Raw genomic sequence first — 15,331 nt, 5'->3', positions numbered from 1 at the left:
GTGAATTGATTATGGGGAGCAAGGACATGGCAGACCAATTGAATAATTACTTTGGTTCTGTCTTCACTAAGGAGGACATAAATAATCTTCCAGAAATAGTAGGGGACAGAGGGTCCAGTGAGATGGAGGAACTGAGCGAAATACATGTTAGTAGGGAAGTTGTGTTAGGTAAATTGAAGGGATTGAAGGCAGATAAATCCCCAGGGCCAGATGGTCTGCATCCCAGGGTGCTTAAGGAAGTAGCCCAAGAAATAGTGGATGCATTAGTGATAATTTTTCAAAACTCGTTAGATTCTGGACTAGTTCCTGAGGATTGGAGGGTGGCTAATGTAACTCCACTTTTTAAAAAAGGAGGGAGAGAGAAACCAGGGAATTATAGACTGGTTAGCCTAACGTCGGTGGTGGGGAAACTGCTGGAGTCAGTTATCAAGGATGTGATAACAGCACATTTGGAAAGCGGTGAAATGATCGGACAAAGTCAGCATGGATTTGTGAAAGGAAAATCATGTCTGACGAATCTCATAGAATTTTTTGAGGATGTAACTAGTAGAATGGATAGGGGAGAACCAGTGGATGTGGTATATTTGGATTTTCAAAAGGCTTTTGACAAGGTCCCACACAGGAGATTAGTGTGCAAACTTAAAGCACACGGTATTGGGGGTAAGGTATTGGTGTGGGTGGAGAATTGGTTAGCAGACAGGAAGCAAAGAGTGGGAATAAACGGGACCTTTTCAGAATGGCAGGCGGTGACTAGTGGGGTACCACAAGGCTCAGTGCTGGGACCCCAGTTGTTTACAATATATATTAATGACTTGGATGAGGGAATTAAATGCAGCATCTCCAAGTTTGCGGATGACACGAAGCTGGGTGGCAGTGTTAGCTGTGAGGAGGATGCTAAGAGGATGCAGGGTGACTTGGATAGGTTGAGTGAGTGGGCAAATTCATGGCAGATGCAATTTAATGTGGATAAACGTGAAGTTATCCACTTTGGTAGCAAAAATAGGAAAACAGATAATTATCTGAATGGTGGCCGATTAGGAAAAGGGGAGGTGCAACGAGATCTGGGTGTCATTATACACCAGTCATTGAAAGTGGGCATGCAAGTACAGCAGGCAGTGAAAAAGGCGAATGGTATGTTGGCATTTATAGCGAGAGGATTCGAGTACAGGAGCAGGGAGGTACTACTGCAGTTGTACAAGGCCTTGGTGAGACCACACCTGGAGTATTGTGTGCAGTTTTGGTCCCCTAATCTGAGGAAAGACATCCTTGCCATAGAGGGAGTACAAAGAAGGTTCACCAGATTGATTCCTGGGATGGCAGGACTTTCATATGAAGAAAGACTGGATGAACTGGGCTTGTACTCGTTGGAATTTAGAAGATTGAGGGGGGATCTGATTGAAACGTATAAAATCCTAAAGGGATTGGACAGGCTAGATGCAGGAAGATTGTTCCCGATGTTGGGGAAGTCCAGAACGAGGGGCCACAGTTTGAGGATAGAGGGGAAGCCTTTTAGGACTGAGATTAGGAAAGACTTCTTCACACAGAGAGTGGTGAATCTGTGGAATTCTCTGCCACAGGAAACAGTTGAGGCCAGTTCATTGGCTATATTTAAGAGGGAGTTAGATATGCCCTTGTGGCTACGGGGGTCAGGGGGTATGGAGGGAAGGCTGGAGCGGGGTTCTGAGTTGGATGATCAGCCATGATCATAGTAAATGGCGGTGCAGGCTCGAAGGGCCGAATGGCCTACTCCTGCACCTATTTTCTATGTTTCTATTATTTCTCCTTTTGTGTTTGCTCTGTTCATGACATCCTCGTTAGATATTCATTTTGTTCATGATATTCTTTGCATCCTCCTCAAAAACCATATCTCTGCTGCTTCAATTCGTTTCCTCAGGTTACTAGATATTGTCCAACATTCTGAGCCATATAACAAAACTGGATAAATATAACATTTCAGTACTCTGAGGCGCATAATAGATTCAAAGGATTCATAGTACATTTATTATCAAAGTATGTATGCAGTATACAACCCTGAGATTCATCTTCTTCACAGACAGCCCTGTGCAAAAGAAACAGATTGCATAAATGGCAACAAGAACATCAAACCCCGTCATGCGCCACAATGTGCAAACGGAAAGTAAAACAGCAACACCCCCACGTGCAAAAAAACAAGTCACGCAAACAGCACAAGAACGTCAATCCCCTCATGCACAAAAAAAACAAATTGTGTAAATAGAAGCAGGAACATTAACGTCCCCATGCAGAAAAAGCACATCGTGCAAACAGCAACAGGAATATCAATCCTCACATGAAAAAAACAAATCACACCAATGCAAACAAGAACACTAACAGGCCCCCATGCGCAAAAAATACATTGCACAAATGGCAAAAAACAAATTGCGCAAATGGAAACAGGAACATCAAACACCCCCAGTGCAAAAAACGAATCATGCCAATGGCAATAGGAATATTAAGCCTCCATGCACAAAAACAGAAACAAGAACATCAATCCCTCACGTGCAAAAATAAAATTGAGCAAGCAGCAACAGGAACATCAATACCCCCCTTGCGCAAAAGGTAACAAAAAAGAATGAATGAAAACAAACAAAATAAAACACAATATTGAAAGAGTCCACACTTAGTTCAGCTCAGTGTTCATTAGTTCAATCCACAAATGACAAACTCTGAACCCCTGGTACCATCTTCTGACAGCACTGAGGGAGAGAAAGGCAATTCGAATGCAGCAACCTTCCCTCAAGAGGAGCGAGTGAAGGGCAGAGAGAGAGAGAGAGAGAGAGAGAGAGAGAGACCATCATATGCAGACACCTTCCTCTGGCAGGAGCAATAGAGAGGCTGGTAGATTGCACTGAACACTCACTTGCCTTGATGTTTCAATCTCCCTCGATGCTTTAGTTGGCGAGATCAGTGAGATATGGAATTGATCACAGTCTCTATGCTTCTTATCCTTGAGGCCACTGGCCTCCAGAATCTTCCTGGAGGCAACAAAGTTCCAGATTGCCTGAACGCGCACCATTAAACTGTAGATCGCAGGTTTCAATAATACCCAAAGTTCATTTAAAAGAAAAAGAAGACATGAAAGAAGTGGAATAAAAAGCTTTGTGGATTATCTGGAGAATGTCTTCTGCTAGCTTTGTTTCTGCTCCTGTGCCTTACAATCATATGTCATGTGGTAAATGCCAGCAATTTTCAAATTCCTCAGCAAGTTTCAAGCAGCATAGAACTTCAGCCTGATAGTCACATTGATGATCAAAGTTTGTTGGTAACTTATATTGCTGTGCATTTAGCTTTCATTATTAAGTACAACTTCAGTCTCAAGTATTAGTTTTCCCTGAAATTAAGATGTGTAAATTACTCCCCAATGATCCTTGCAAGAATTGCTCTCCCTCTGAAAATCCATCTGCTGTTTGTCCTCCTCCCTCTTCCAACAGCTTTTTCTACTCTTTGTGTCCTTAGTTCAATCTCCCACTCATGATCAGTTACAAGAACAAGGGTCTCAAAGCCACAGATGTCAGAAGGCAAGCAACTAAATATACAGCAAGTGTACTTCAGCTTTTGCCACATGCAACTTGCAGATTTCTAAAACTGTTTGTGAGTTATAGAAGCTCTTCCAAAATGTGGACAATTGCACAAAGCCAAAAGAAATAATCCTCAGTTAACTTGTATTTCATAGTTATAGGGTTCCTCCGAGAGGGAGGAAGAATGATGGACCCAATCGGACGGATACAGTTAATTATAGGGAACGACTATGACCAAGAGCTAGGATAAGAGGCTCTGAGTGTCCAGTGTGTTGGTGTGGGAGAGCGTTTTTCAGCATTAAAGGTTTACAAGTCCACCAAGCAAAGTTGAGGTGCTATTCCATCCCAGTTGATGAAGGTGAGATTACTTCACCAAGCACAGATGATGTGGTCTTTTCAACCACTGATTCACAAGCCACAGCGGTTCGCTCTGGAGAGTGTCATCATACTCCAGGTCAGATGAGAGATAACCCAGGTCCAGGTTTCAGACCACAGTACCCAGGTAGATCCTTCGCATGATGGCGGTGGTGAGGAGGTAGAGAAGAAGAGGAAGGTCAAGTGGCCAGCAATGGCAGATGAGAAGGCTTGGCGAGTGTTTGATGAGGATATCAGTATGATGTTGGAGAAACCTTTCAGGGAAACATCATAGAGAAGGTTGGAAGTTATGGGCGATATGATTTACGATGTTGGAAAGTACAGGTTTGGTTTGGTTGAGTTGAAGAAAGCAAAGCCTACACAGCAACCAAGCAGGCACCAGAAGGAGATTAGTAGGTTGAGGAGAGAACTTAGATCGTTGAGACAGAGGTGGAAGGTAGCAAGTGAGGGTGACAAGCCAGGGCTTGCTGACCTCTGAGAGCATTTTCGAATAAAGTTAGCATCACTCCATCGTGCAGAGTCACAACGTAAAAAGAGAAAGAAGAGAGAGAAGGCAAGAAAGTTATTCAAAGAGAACCCTCACGAGTTCACAAAGAAACTGTTTGAACAAAATAAGAGCGGGCAGCTTAACATCTCTCAACAAGAACTTGAGGATCACCTGGCAAGCACTTACTCTATCGAACAGAGGGAGGCTCTTTTGCTTGACATTTCAGAGCTGGTGAAGCCTACCAAGCCAGAAGTGAAGTTTGATCTGTCAGAACCCAAACTGGCAGAAGTCAAATGGTTCATCAGAAAGGCAAGGTCAGACTCAGTGCCAGGACCTAATGGAGTGCCGCATAAGATGTTCAAGAAGTGTGAAGAGCTGAGGAAATACTTGTGGAGATTGTTAATGGTGGGTGTGGAGACAAGGTGTTGTTCCTTTGTCATGGAGTGAGGCTGAAGAAGTATACATCCTGAAGGAAGAGAATTCTTCTACATTGAATCAGTTCCAACCAATTTCACTTCTGAATGTAGAGGGGAAGATTATGTTTGGCATTCTGGCAGAAAGAATATCTTCATTTGTGATAGAGAATGGATTAGTAAATACATCTGTGCAGAAGGCAGGAATACCAGGCTTCCCAGGATGCCTTGAACATTCTAGTATGATATAGCATACCATCCAAGAGTCAAAAAGGTTGAGAAGAAATCTGGCTGTAGTTTGGCTTGATCTTGCAAATGCTTATGGTTCTGTTCCCCATGTCCTGATTGAGTTTTTGATGGAATTCCTGTGGATTCCTGCTAAGGTAAGGAACTTTGTTATGCAGTACTACAACAATTTCCGGATGGGGTTTTCCACTCAGCAATTTACAACTAGGTGACAGAGCTTGGATGTTGGACTCCCAATGGGATGTGCGATTTCACCCATCCTTTTTGTGTTAGCCATGGAGGTCATTGTGAGGGCTGCAGAATCAGTGGGACCAGGTGTCGCACTTGATGGTGGAGGGGACTTACCACCAATACGAGCGTTCATGGACGATCTCACCGTTTTGGGTCCCAGCACGGAGGCAGTGGAAAATGTACTATCTAGACTCGAGGAGCTAATGGATTAAGGAAGGATGAAGTTCAAGACCAAGAGGTCAAGGAGCCTTGTTCTTAGGAGAGGAAAGCTGGTTGACTTTCATTTCACCCTTTGTGGAGAGGAGGTTCCATCCATTCAGGAACAACCAGTTAAGAGCCTCGGGCGATGGTACACAGAGGAGCTGAGGGACACCAAGAGGGTTCAAGAGACAGAAGAACAGATCAGCAGAGGTCTGATGTCCGTTGACAAGTGTGGCTTGCCTGGCAAGTTGAAGTTGTGGTGCTTGCAATAGGGGCTGATGCCACAGATAATGTAGCCACTAACTGTCTATGAAGTGGCAATGTCCCATTTTGAGGCAATGGAACGGAAGATCAACAAGTATGTGAAGAAGTGGCTTGGAGTACCGAGCAGCCTCACCAATGTTGCAATCCACATTAGCCAGACAAAGCTTACCATCCCAGTGCAATCCCTTGTTGAAAAGGTCAAGGTAGCCAAGGTAAGATCATGCTTGATGCTTCGAGACTCAAAAGACCCTGTCATCAAGAACACCCAACCAGATGTGAGATCAGGCAGGAAGTGGTCAGCCCGTGTAGCAGTTGATGAGGCAGAGTCTAGATTGAAGCACAAGGAGAAGGTTGGGGCTATCCAGCTAGGCCACCAGGGAATTGGATGGACAACCCACAAGTGGTGGTCATCTTCTACAGGTAAGGAGCGCCGTGAGCTTGTAACACAAGAAATCCGAGAGGTAGAAGAGGAGAAGAGGTTAGCTAAAACAGCTGGCCTGGCCAAACAAGGGGCTTGGACCTGATGGGAAAGTGTTGAACAATGACATCTATCTTGGAATGTTCTGTGGCAGCTGGAACCGCTCCGCGTTTCTTTTCTATGCAGAGCAGCGTATGATCTGCTCCCAACACCTGCCAACCTCAGCACCTGGTATGAAGATAAGACAGACAGGTGTGCTGCTTGTGGTGAGAAGGGAACACTTCAACATATTTTGAGTACATGCAGAGTCAATCTTTCCAGCGATATGTACACTTGGAGACATAACAACGTTCTCAAAGTTGTAACAGAAGCGGTTGAGCAGAGAGTACTGCAACACAACTTATATCATGCCCCATGCTGCACAGAACATATCATTTGTGAAAGAAGGCTCCAAGTCAAGGGTGTACAGCACAGGCTTATGATCAAGCATACTTTCTTCAGCCAATGATTCATGTGTCAAGGCTGACCTGGACGGGAAAGGCAGTTTCCCGGAGCAAATAGCTTTGACCACATTATGTCCAGATATAATCGTATGGTCTGACACCAGTAGGGAAGTGGTTCACAGTCTCCTGGGAAGACAACATCGATGAAGCCCATGAGCGCAAGTTAACCAAATATGCAGAATTAAGATCAGAGTGCAGAGACAGAGGGTGGAAGGTCTCATGCTATCCATTCGAAGTAGGCTGCCGTTTGTTTATTGCGTTCACTTTCCAGAAGTGGCTGCGTGACCTTGGCTTCAGTAGAAGAGAGATCAAGTCAACCAGCAGGGCTGCAGCTGAGGCAGCAGAGAAAGGATCAGCATGGGTGTGGACCAAGTATGTCCAGAGGGGCAGATAGTCAGACAGTGTATACATATCTTGCAAACACTTCAATAGTTGCATAGTCACCTGAAGAGCAGACTATGAAATGGAAGTGACCAACAACCCTGATAGAGGCAGATGCCAAGGTTTTAAGCTCACCAGTGGGAGGTGGTGCTTTAGCACTGCTGACCCACCACCTCGAGGGAGTCTTGATCATAAGCCGGCCGAAACTCCTGAAGACAGGTGGCAGATCAACTGATGATCCCACTGGTGATAGCATAGGACAGTTAACATCTTAGTCCACGTGTATTTTTTAACTAGCGTATAGAGCGCAGCAGCAGGTATTTGACCAAGAAGCCCACCCAAGTTAATCCCATATGCCTGTGTTTGGCCTGTATCCCTCTAAGTCTTTCCAAAACATGTAACTCTAATCTCTACCTCAGTATTGCAACACTGTCACCATTTTAGTCACTTTGCACTAAAATGGACTTAGTGATTTTTGGCTCCAATTGTTTGTTTTCTATATATTTCTTGTGACACAATGTCATCCTGTGATATTGCTGCAAGTAAGTTCTTCATTGCATTAGTACATACATGGACTTGTACATATGATAATAAACTCGATTTTGACTTTGGACTTTGACTTCTCCAAATGTCTCTTATGTTATTGTACTTGCCTCAACTATCAGCTCAGTCCACATATGCACCAGCTTCTGCATAAAAAAGTTGCCCCTCAGTTTCCCTTTAAATTATTCCCTCTCACGTTAAACTTACACTCTTTGATTTTTGGTTCCTTAACCCTGGGAATAGATTGATTGCATTCACCCTTTCTATGCCCCTCATGGTTTCATACCGCCCTATAAGGTCACTCCTGTACTGTGTGCCCTAGCTTCTGAAGGCTAGCATGCCAAAAGTCTTCTACATCATGCCCTCTACCTGTAATTCTGTTTTCAGTGAACAGTGTACTAGTACTCCAAAGTCCCCCGATCATCATAAGTTGTCACTTGTTTTCGAGAGGCAGTGCAAGATGAGCAGGGCCTTTTGAGTCTTTGCAGCAGATGTCAGTTATCACAATTTATTAGGGCAATTGGCAAAGGCCAATGAAAGGAAGCTAGGTTTATGCGGAGCAGTCATTGTTGGAGTGGGCCAATGTTAGAATGGGTAGTTTGAGGCTTCGCCTCAAGAGGCTTAAGCAAGAAGAAAGTTATTAACAAAGGGATGCAGTTGTAGTGTGGTGGACTGACCTCTACCTTGCTGAGGCCAGGCAGCAACTTTCAGACACCTCTTCATACCTACCCCTTGAAGAGAACCCCACTGTGGACTATTAGAAAACTGTCTCTAAGGCCATTGTTGGCCTCATCAACTCTGAAGAGCTTCCATCCACTGCCACCAAATTCATAGATCCTTACCCTATACTGCTTGCTTCTATCTCCTACCCAAGATCCACAAACCTGATTGTGCAGGTAGGCCTATTTTTTTCTGCCTGCTCCTGCCCTACTGAATTCATGTCCATATGCATCAACTCCATCCTATCCCCCTTGGTTCAGTCCCTTCCCACCTTCATTCACAGCACTTCTCATGCTCTTGAACTCCTCACTAACTTTCAATTCCCTGACGACCTCATTTTTACAACAGATGTCCAGCCCCTATACACTTCTATCCCTCATCAAGAAGCCCTTAATGCTGTCTGCTTCATTTTTAATAAAAAAAACAGTTCCCCTCCAGTTTCACCCTTCTCCATCTGGCAGAACTGATCCTCACATTCAATAATTTCTCCTTCGGCTCCTCTTACTTTCTCCATATTTGAGGGGTAGCCAGGGGCACTCGCATGGTCCCCAGATATGTCTGCCTTTATGTTGGCTATGTAGAACAGTCTAATATGTTCCAAACCCTCCCCAGTAACGCTCCCTGGGTCTTTCTTCACTGTATTATGCACGCATGCTGAGCTCATCAATTTCATCAACTTTGCCTCCAACTTCCTCCCTGCCCTTAAATTCACTTTGTCCATTTCTCGATCTCTCCGTCTCCATGTCTGGTGACAAACTGTCAAACACCATCCTTTATAGGCCTACTGATTCCCATGGATATCTGGACTATACCTCCTTTCACCCGGTCCCTGTAAAAATGCTGATCCCTTTTCTCAGTCCTTCATCTCCACTGCATCTGCTCCCAGAACGTGGCTTTCCTTTCCAGGACATCAGAGATGTTCTCCTTCTTTAAAGAATGGTGTTTCCCTTCCTCCACCATTGACGCTGACCTCACCCACATCTCCTTCATTTCTCAAATATTTGATCTCACCTCATCTTCCTGCATTCTTAAGTTATTGAGTTCCTTCTTGTTCTTGCCTACCACCCTATCAGCCTCTGTATCCAACACATCTTTCTCTGCAACTTCACCATCTAGACCATAAGACTATAAGACAAAAGAGCAGAAATAGGCCACTTGGCCCATCAAATCTGCTCTGCAATTCAATCCTACCAGATCCTTTTTTCCCCTCCTCAACCCCACTCCCCGGCCTTCTCCCTGTAACCTTTGATGCGATGTCCAATTAAGAACCTATAAATCCCTGTCTTAAATACACCCAACGACCTGCCCTCCACAGCTGCCTGTGATAACAAATTCCATAAATTCACCACCCTCTGGCTAAAGAAATTTCTTAGCATCTCTATTTTAAATGGATGCACCTCTATCCTGAAGCTGTGCCCTCTTAACCTAGACTCTCCCACCTTGGGAAACATCCTTTCTACATCTACGCTGTCTGGGCATTTCAACATTTGAAAGGTTTCAATGAGATTCCACCCCGCACCCATCCTTTCAAGTTCCAGCGAGTACAGACCCAGGGCTATCAAATGTTCTTCGTATGATAACCCTTTCATTCCTGGAACTTTGTGAACCTCCTCTGGACCCTCTCCAATGCTAGCACATCTTTTATCAGATGAGGGGCCCAGAACTGTTCACAATACTCAAGGTGATGCCTCACCAGTGCCTTATAAAGCCTCAGCATCACATCCCTGCTCTTGTATTCAGGACCTCTTGAAATGAATGCTAACATGGTATTTACCTTCCTCACCACTACCTGCAAGTTAACCTTTAGGGTGTTCTGCACAAGGACTCCCAAGTCCCTTTGCAACTCAGATTTTTGGATTTTCTCCCCATTTAGAAAATAGTCTGCACATTTATTTCTACTACCAAAGAGCATGACCATGCATTTTCCTACATTGTATTTCATTTACCACTTTCTAGTCCATTCCGCTGATCTGTCTAAGTCCTTCTATAGTCTACCCATTTCCTCAGCATTATCTGCTCCTTCACCAATTTTCATATCATCTACAAACTTGGCAACAAAGCCATCTATTCCATCATCTAAATCATTGATATACAGCATAAAAAGAAGCGGTCCCAACACCGACCCCTGCAGAACACTAGTCAATGTCAGTCAACCAAAAAAGGATCCTTTTTATATGACACCATATTCAACCCTGAGATTCATTTCTTGTGAAAATATGCAGAAAATACAAGAAACACAATGAAAGACCACATCCAGTAAAACAGACAACAACCAATGTGCAAAAAAACCCAACAAACTGTGAAAATACAAAAAGAAACACAAAATAATTATAATAGTAAATAAATAAGCAACAAACATTGAGAACATGAGATGAAGAGTCCTTGACAGTGAATCCAGATCAGTGGAAACAGTTCAGTGATGGGGCGAGTGAAGTAGAATGAAGTTATCCCTACTGGTGGTGTAGTTCCTGAGGCTCCTGTACCTTCTTCCTGATGGCAGCAGCAAAAAGAGAGCGTGGCCTAGATGGTGGGGACCCCTAATGACGGATGCTGTTTTCCGGCAACACTGCTCCGTGTAGATGTGCTCAGTGATGGGAGGGCTTTACCCTGTGATAGACTTAGCTTTTCTATTCAAGGGCATTGGTGTTTCCATACCAGGCCATGATGCAACCAGTAAATATACTCTCCACCATACACCTATAGAAGATTATCAATAAACTTTGAAAACCTCTAAAATAGAGGTGCTTCTTTACTTTCTTCATAATGGCACTTCCATACTGGACTCAGGACAGATTCTCTGAAATGATAAAAAATAAGTTATACGTGGCATGCAAACGTTTGGGCACCCCGGTCAAAATTTCTGTTACTGTGAATAGTTAAGCGAGTAAAAGATGACCTGATTTCCAAAAGGCGGAAATAGTGTGGAAATAGCAGGGCTCTGACAGAAATATTTCAAGTGTCATTAGAAACGGGGATGGTGCCAGAGGATTGGCATATTGCTCATGTGGTTCCATTGTTTAAAAAGGGTTCTAAGAGTAAACCTAGCAATTATCGGCCTGTGAGTTTGATGTCAGTGGGTAAATTGATGGAAAGTATTCTTAGAGATGGTATATATAATTATCTGGATAGACAGGGTCAGATTAGGAACAGTCAACATGGATTTGTGCGTGGAAGGTCATGTTTGACAAATCTTATTGAATTTTTTGATGAGGTTACTAAGAAAATTGACAAGGGTAAAACGGTGGATGTTGTCTAATTGGACTTCAGTAGGGCATTTGAGAAGGTTCCACACGGAAGGTTAGTTAGGAAGGTTCAATCTTTAGGCATTAATATGGAAGTAGTAAAATGGATTCAGCAGTGGCTAGATGGGAGACGCCAGAGGGTAGTGGTGGATAACTGTTTGTCAGATTGGAGGATGGTCGGTCGCGGTGTGCCACAGAGATCTGTACTGGGTCCAATGTTGTTTGTCATATATATTAATGATCTGGATGATGGGGTGGTAAATTGGATTAGTAATTATGCAGATGATACTAAGATAGGTGGTGTTGCGGATGATGAGGTAGGTTTTCAAAGCTTGCAGAGAGATTTAGGACAGTTAGAAGAGTGGGCTGAAAGATGGCAGATGGAGTTTAATGCTGAAAAATGTGAGGTGCTACATTTTGGTAGAACTAATCAAAATAGGACATACATGGTAAATGGTAGGGCATTAAAAAATGCTGTAGAACAGAGGGATCTAGGAATAATGGTGCATAGCTCCCTGAAGATGGAATCTCATGTGTATAGGGAGGTGAAGAAAGCTTTTGGTTTGCTGGCCTTTATTAATCAGAGCATTGAGTATAGGAGTTGGGATGTAATGTTGAATTTGTATAAGGCATTGGTAAGGCCAAATCTGGAGTATTGTGTACAATTCTGGTCACCGAATTATAGGAAAGATGTCAATAAAATTGAGAGAGTACAGAGGAGGTTTATTAAAATGTTGCCTGGGTTTCATCTCCTAAGTTACAGAGAAAGGTTGAACAAGTTATGTCTTTATTCTTTGGAGCATAGAAGGTTGAGGGGGGACTTGATAGAGGTGTTTAAAATTATGAGGGGGATTGATAGAGTTGACATGGCTAGACTTTTTCCATTGAGAGTGGGGAAGATTCAAACAAGAGGACATAGTTTGAGAGTTAGAAGACAAAAGTTTATGGTAAAATGAGAGGGACCTTCTTTACTCAGAGAGTGGTAGCTGTGTGGAATGAGCTTCCAGCAGAAATGGTTGAGGGAGGTTCTATGTTGTCATTTAAAGTTAAATTGGATAGATATATGGAAAAGAAAGGAATGGAGGGTTATGGGCTGAGTGCAGGTCATTGGGACTAGGTGAGAGCAAGAGTTCGGCACGGACTAGAAAGGCCGAGATGGCCTGTTTCCGTGCTGTAATTGTTATATGATTATATATGGTTATATGGCAAGTATCACAGCTGGTAAACACTTTCTGTAGCCAGCTAAGGGTGTTTCAATCCTCATTTGGGGGATTTTCGCCCATTCTTCCTTGCAAAAGGCTTCTAGTTCTGTAAGATTCTTGGGCCGTTTTGCATGCACTGCTCTTTTGAGGTCTATCCACAGATTTTCGATGATGTTTAGGTCGGGGGACTGTGAGGGCCATGGTAAAACTTCAGCTTGCGCCTCTTGAGGTAGTCCATTGTGGAGTTTGAGGTGCGTTTAGGATCATTATCCTGTTGTAGAAGCCATCTTTTTTTCATCTTTAGCTTTTTCACAGACGGCGTGATGTTTGCTTCCAGAATTTGCTGGTAATTAATTAAATTCATTTTTCCCTCTACCAGTGATATATTCCCTGTGCCACTGGCTGCAACACAAGCCCAAAGCATAATCAATCCACCCTCATTCTTAACAGTTGGAGAGGTGTTCTTTTCATGAAATTCTGCACCTTTTTTCTCCAAACATACCTTTGCTCATTGTGGCCAAAAAGTTCTATTTTCACTTCATCAGTCCACAGGACTTGTTTCCGAATGCATCAGGCTTGTTCAGACCTTCCTTTGCAAATTTCTGACGCTGAATTTTGTGGAGAGGACGCAGGAAAGGTTTTCCTCTGATGACTCTTCCATGAAGGTCATATTTGTGCAGGTGTCGCTGCACAGTAGATCAGTGCACCACCATCCCAGAGTCTGCTAAATCTTCCTGAAGATCTTTTGCTGTCAAACGGGGGTTTTGATTTGCCTTTCTAGCAATCCTACGAGCAGTTCTCTCAGAAAGTTGTCTTGGTCTTCCAGACCTCAACTTGACATCCACCATTCCTGTTAACTCCCATTTCTTAATTACATTACGAACTGAGGAAACAGCTACCTGAAAACACTTTGCTATCTTCTTATAGCCTTCTCTTGCTTTGTGGGCATCATTTATTTTAATTTTCAGAGTGCTAGGCAGCTGCTTAGAGGAGCCCATAGCTGCTAATAGTTGGGATAAGGTTTGAGGAGTCAGGGTATCTATAAAGCTTTTCCTAATGCAGCACCTGGCCTTTCCTAATGATGATTGTGAACAAGCCATAGCCCTAACAAGCCAATTAAGGCCTGAGACCTTGGTAAAATTTATCTGAGAGATCAATCTCTTGGGGTGCCCGAACTTTTGCATGGTGCTCCTTTCCTTTTTTTTCACTCTAAAATTGTACAGACAAAAATAATACACTATTCTTGCTTAAAATGTTGAAAAGAATGTTTAATCTTTAACTTTATGACTTTTGGAGATCAGTTCATCTTCTACTCACTTAACTATTCACAGTAAAGAAATTTTGACCAGGGGTGCCCAAACTTTTGTATGCTACTGTGTATATATATATATATATATAAATATGAAAGTAATCTTGTCAATAATATTAAGAGATATGAAAAGATTTTTCAGATATATAAAGAGCAAAAGAGAGGCCTGAGTGGATATTGGACCATTGGAAAAGAATGTCGGAGAGGTAGTAATGGGTACAAAGAAATGGGAGATGAACTCAATAAGTATTTTGCATCAATCTTCACTGTGAAAGACACTAGCAGTATGCCAGAAATATGAGAGTTCCAGGAGGCAGTTGCCATTTCTAAAGAGAAGATACTTGGGAAGCTGAAAGGCTGAGGATAATTAAGTCACCTGGCCCTGATGGACTACACCCAGGGATCTGACAGAGCTGGCAGAAGAGATTGACAAGGCATTTGTAATGATTTTTCAAGAATCATTAGATCTTGGAATAGATCAGGAGGTCTGGAAAATTGCAAATTTCACTCCATACTTTAAGAAGTGAGGGAGAAAAAAGACAGCAATGGTTTGGCGAGTTAGCCTGATGTTGGAGATGCTGGCGTCCATTATTAAGGATGACGTTTAAGGGTACTAGGAGATACATGCTAAAATAGTCCTAAATCAGCATGGTATCTTTCAGGGGAAATCTTTCCTGACAAATCTGTTGGAATTCTTTGGGGAAATAACAGGCAGGGCAGACAAAGGAGAGCCAGTGAATGTTATTTACTTGGATTTTCAGAAAGCCTTTGACTCAGTGCTGCACATAAGGTTGCTAAACAAGATACAGTGCCTTTTAAAAGTATTCAGCCCCCAACTTTTTTGTTCACAGAAATGAGTATGACCACCAGAGATTTTGATCAATATAACTGACAGTTTTATATGTGAATCACAAGCTCCTTTATTCACAATAGAGCCCAAAAAACAGAATATCGTAAAGCATGAAAAACTAAAAATTCAAAACCTGAAATGTCAGCAGTTCAAAAGTATTCATCCCTTTTTGCTCAGTACTTAGTTGAACCACCTCCTGCAGCATTTACAGCCACTAGCCTTTTTGAATAAATTTCTATGAGCTTTGCACAATGTGATGGATCAAGATTTACCCATTCCTCTTTACAAAATTGCTCAAGTTGTGCCTTGCTTGTTAGCAGTGGTGGTGGACTTGAGGTCATCTTGAGGTCTCATCCTCACCTTGAGACCTTGCCAGAGATGTTCGATTGGGTTAAGGTCAGGACTCTGAT

This window comes from Mobula birostris, chromosome 7 (genome assembly GCF_030028105.1).
Source record: "Mobula birostris isolate sMobBir1 chromosome 7, sMobBir1.hap1, whole genome shotgun sequence".
Lineage (NCBI taxonomy): Eukaryota > Metazoa > Chordata > Chondrichthyes > Myliobatiformes > Myliobatidae > Mobula > Mobula birostris.
This window is presented reverse-complemented; position numbering follows the sequence as displayed.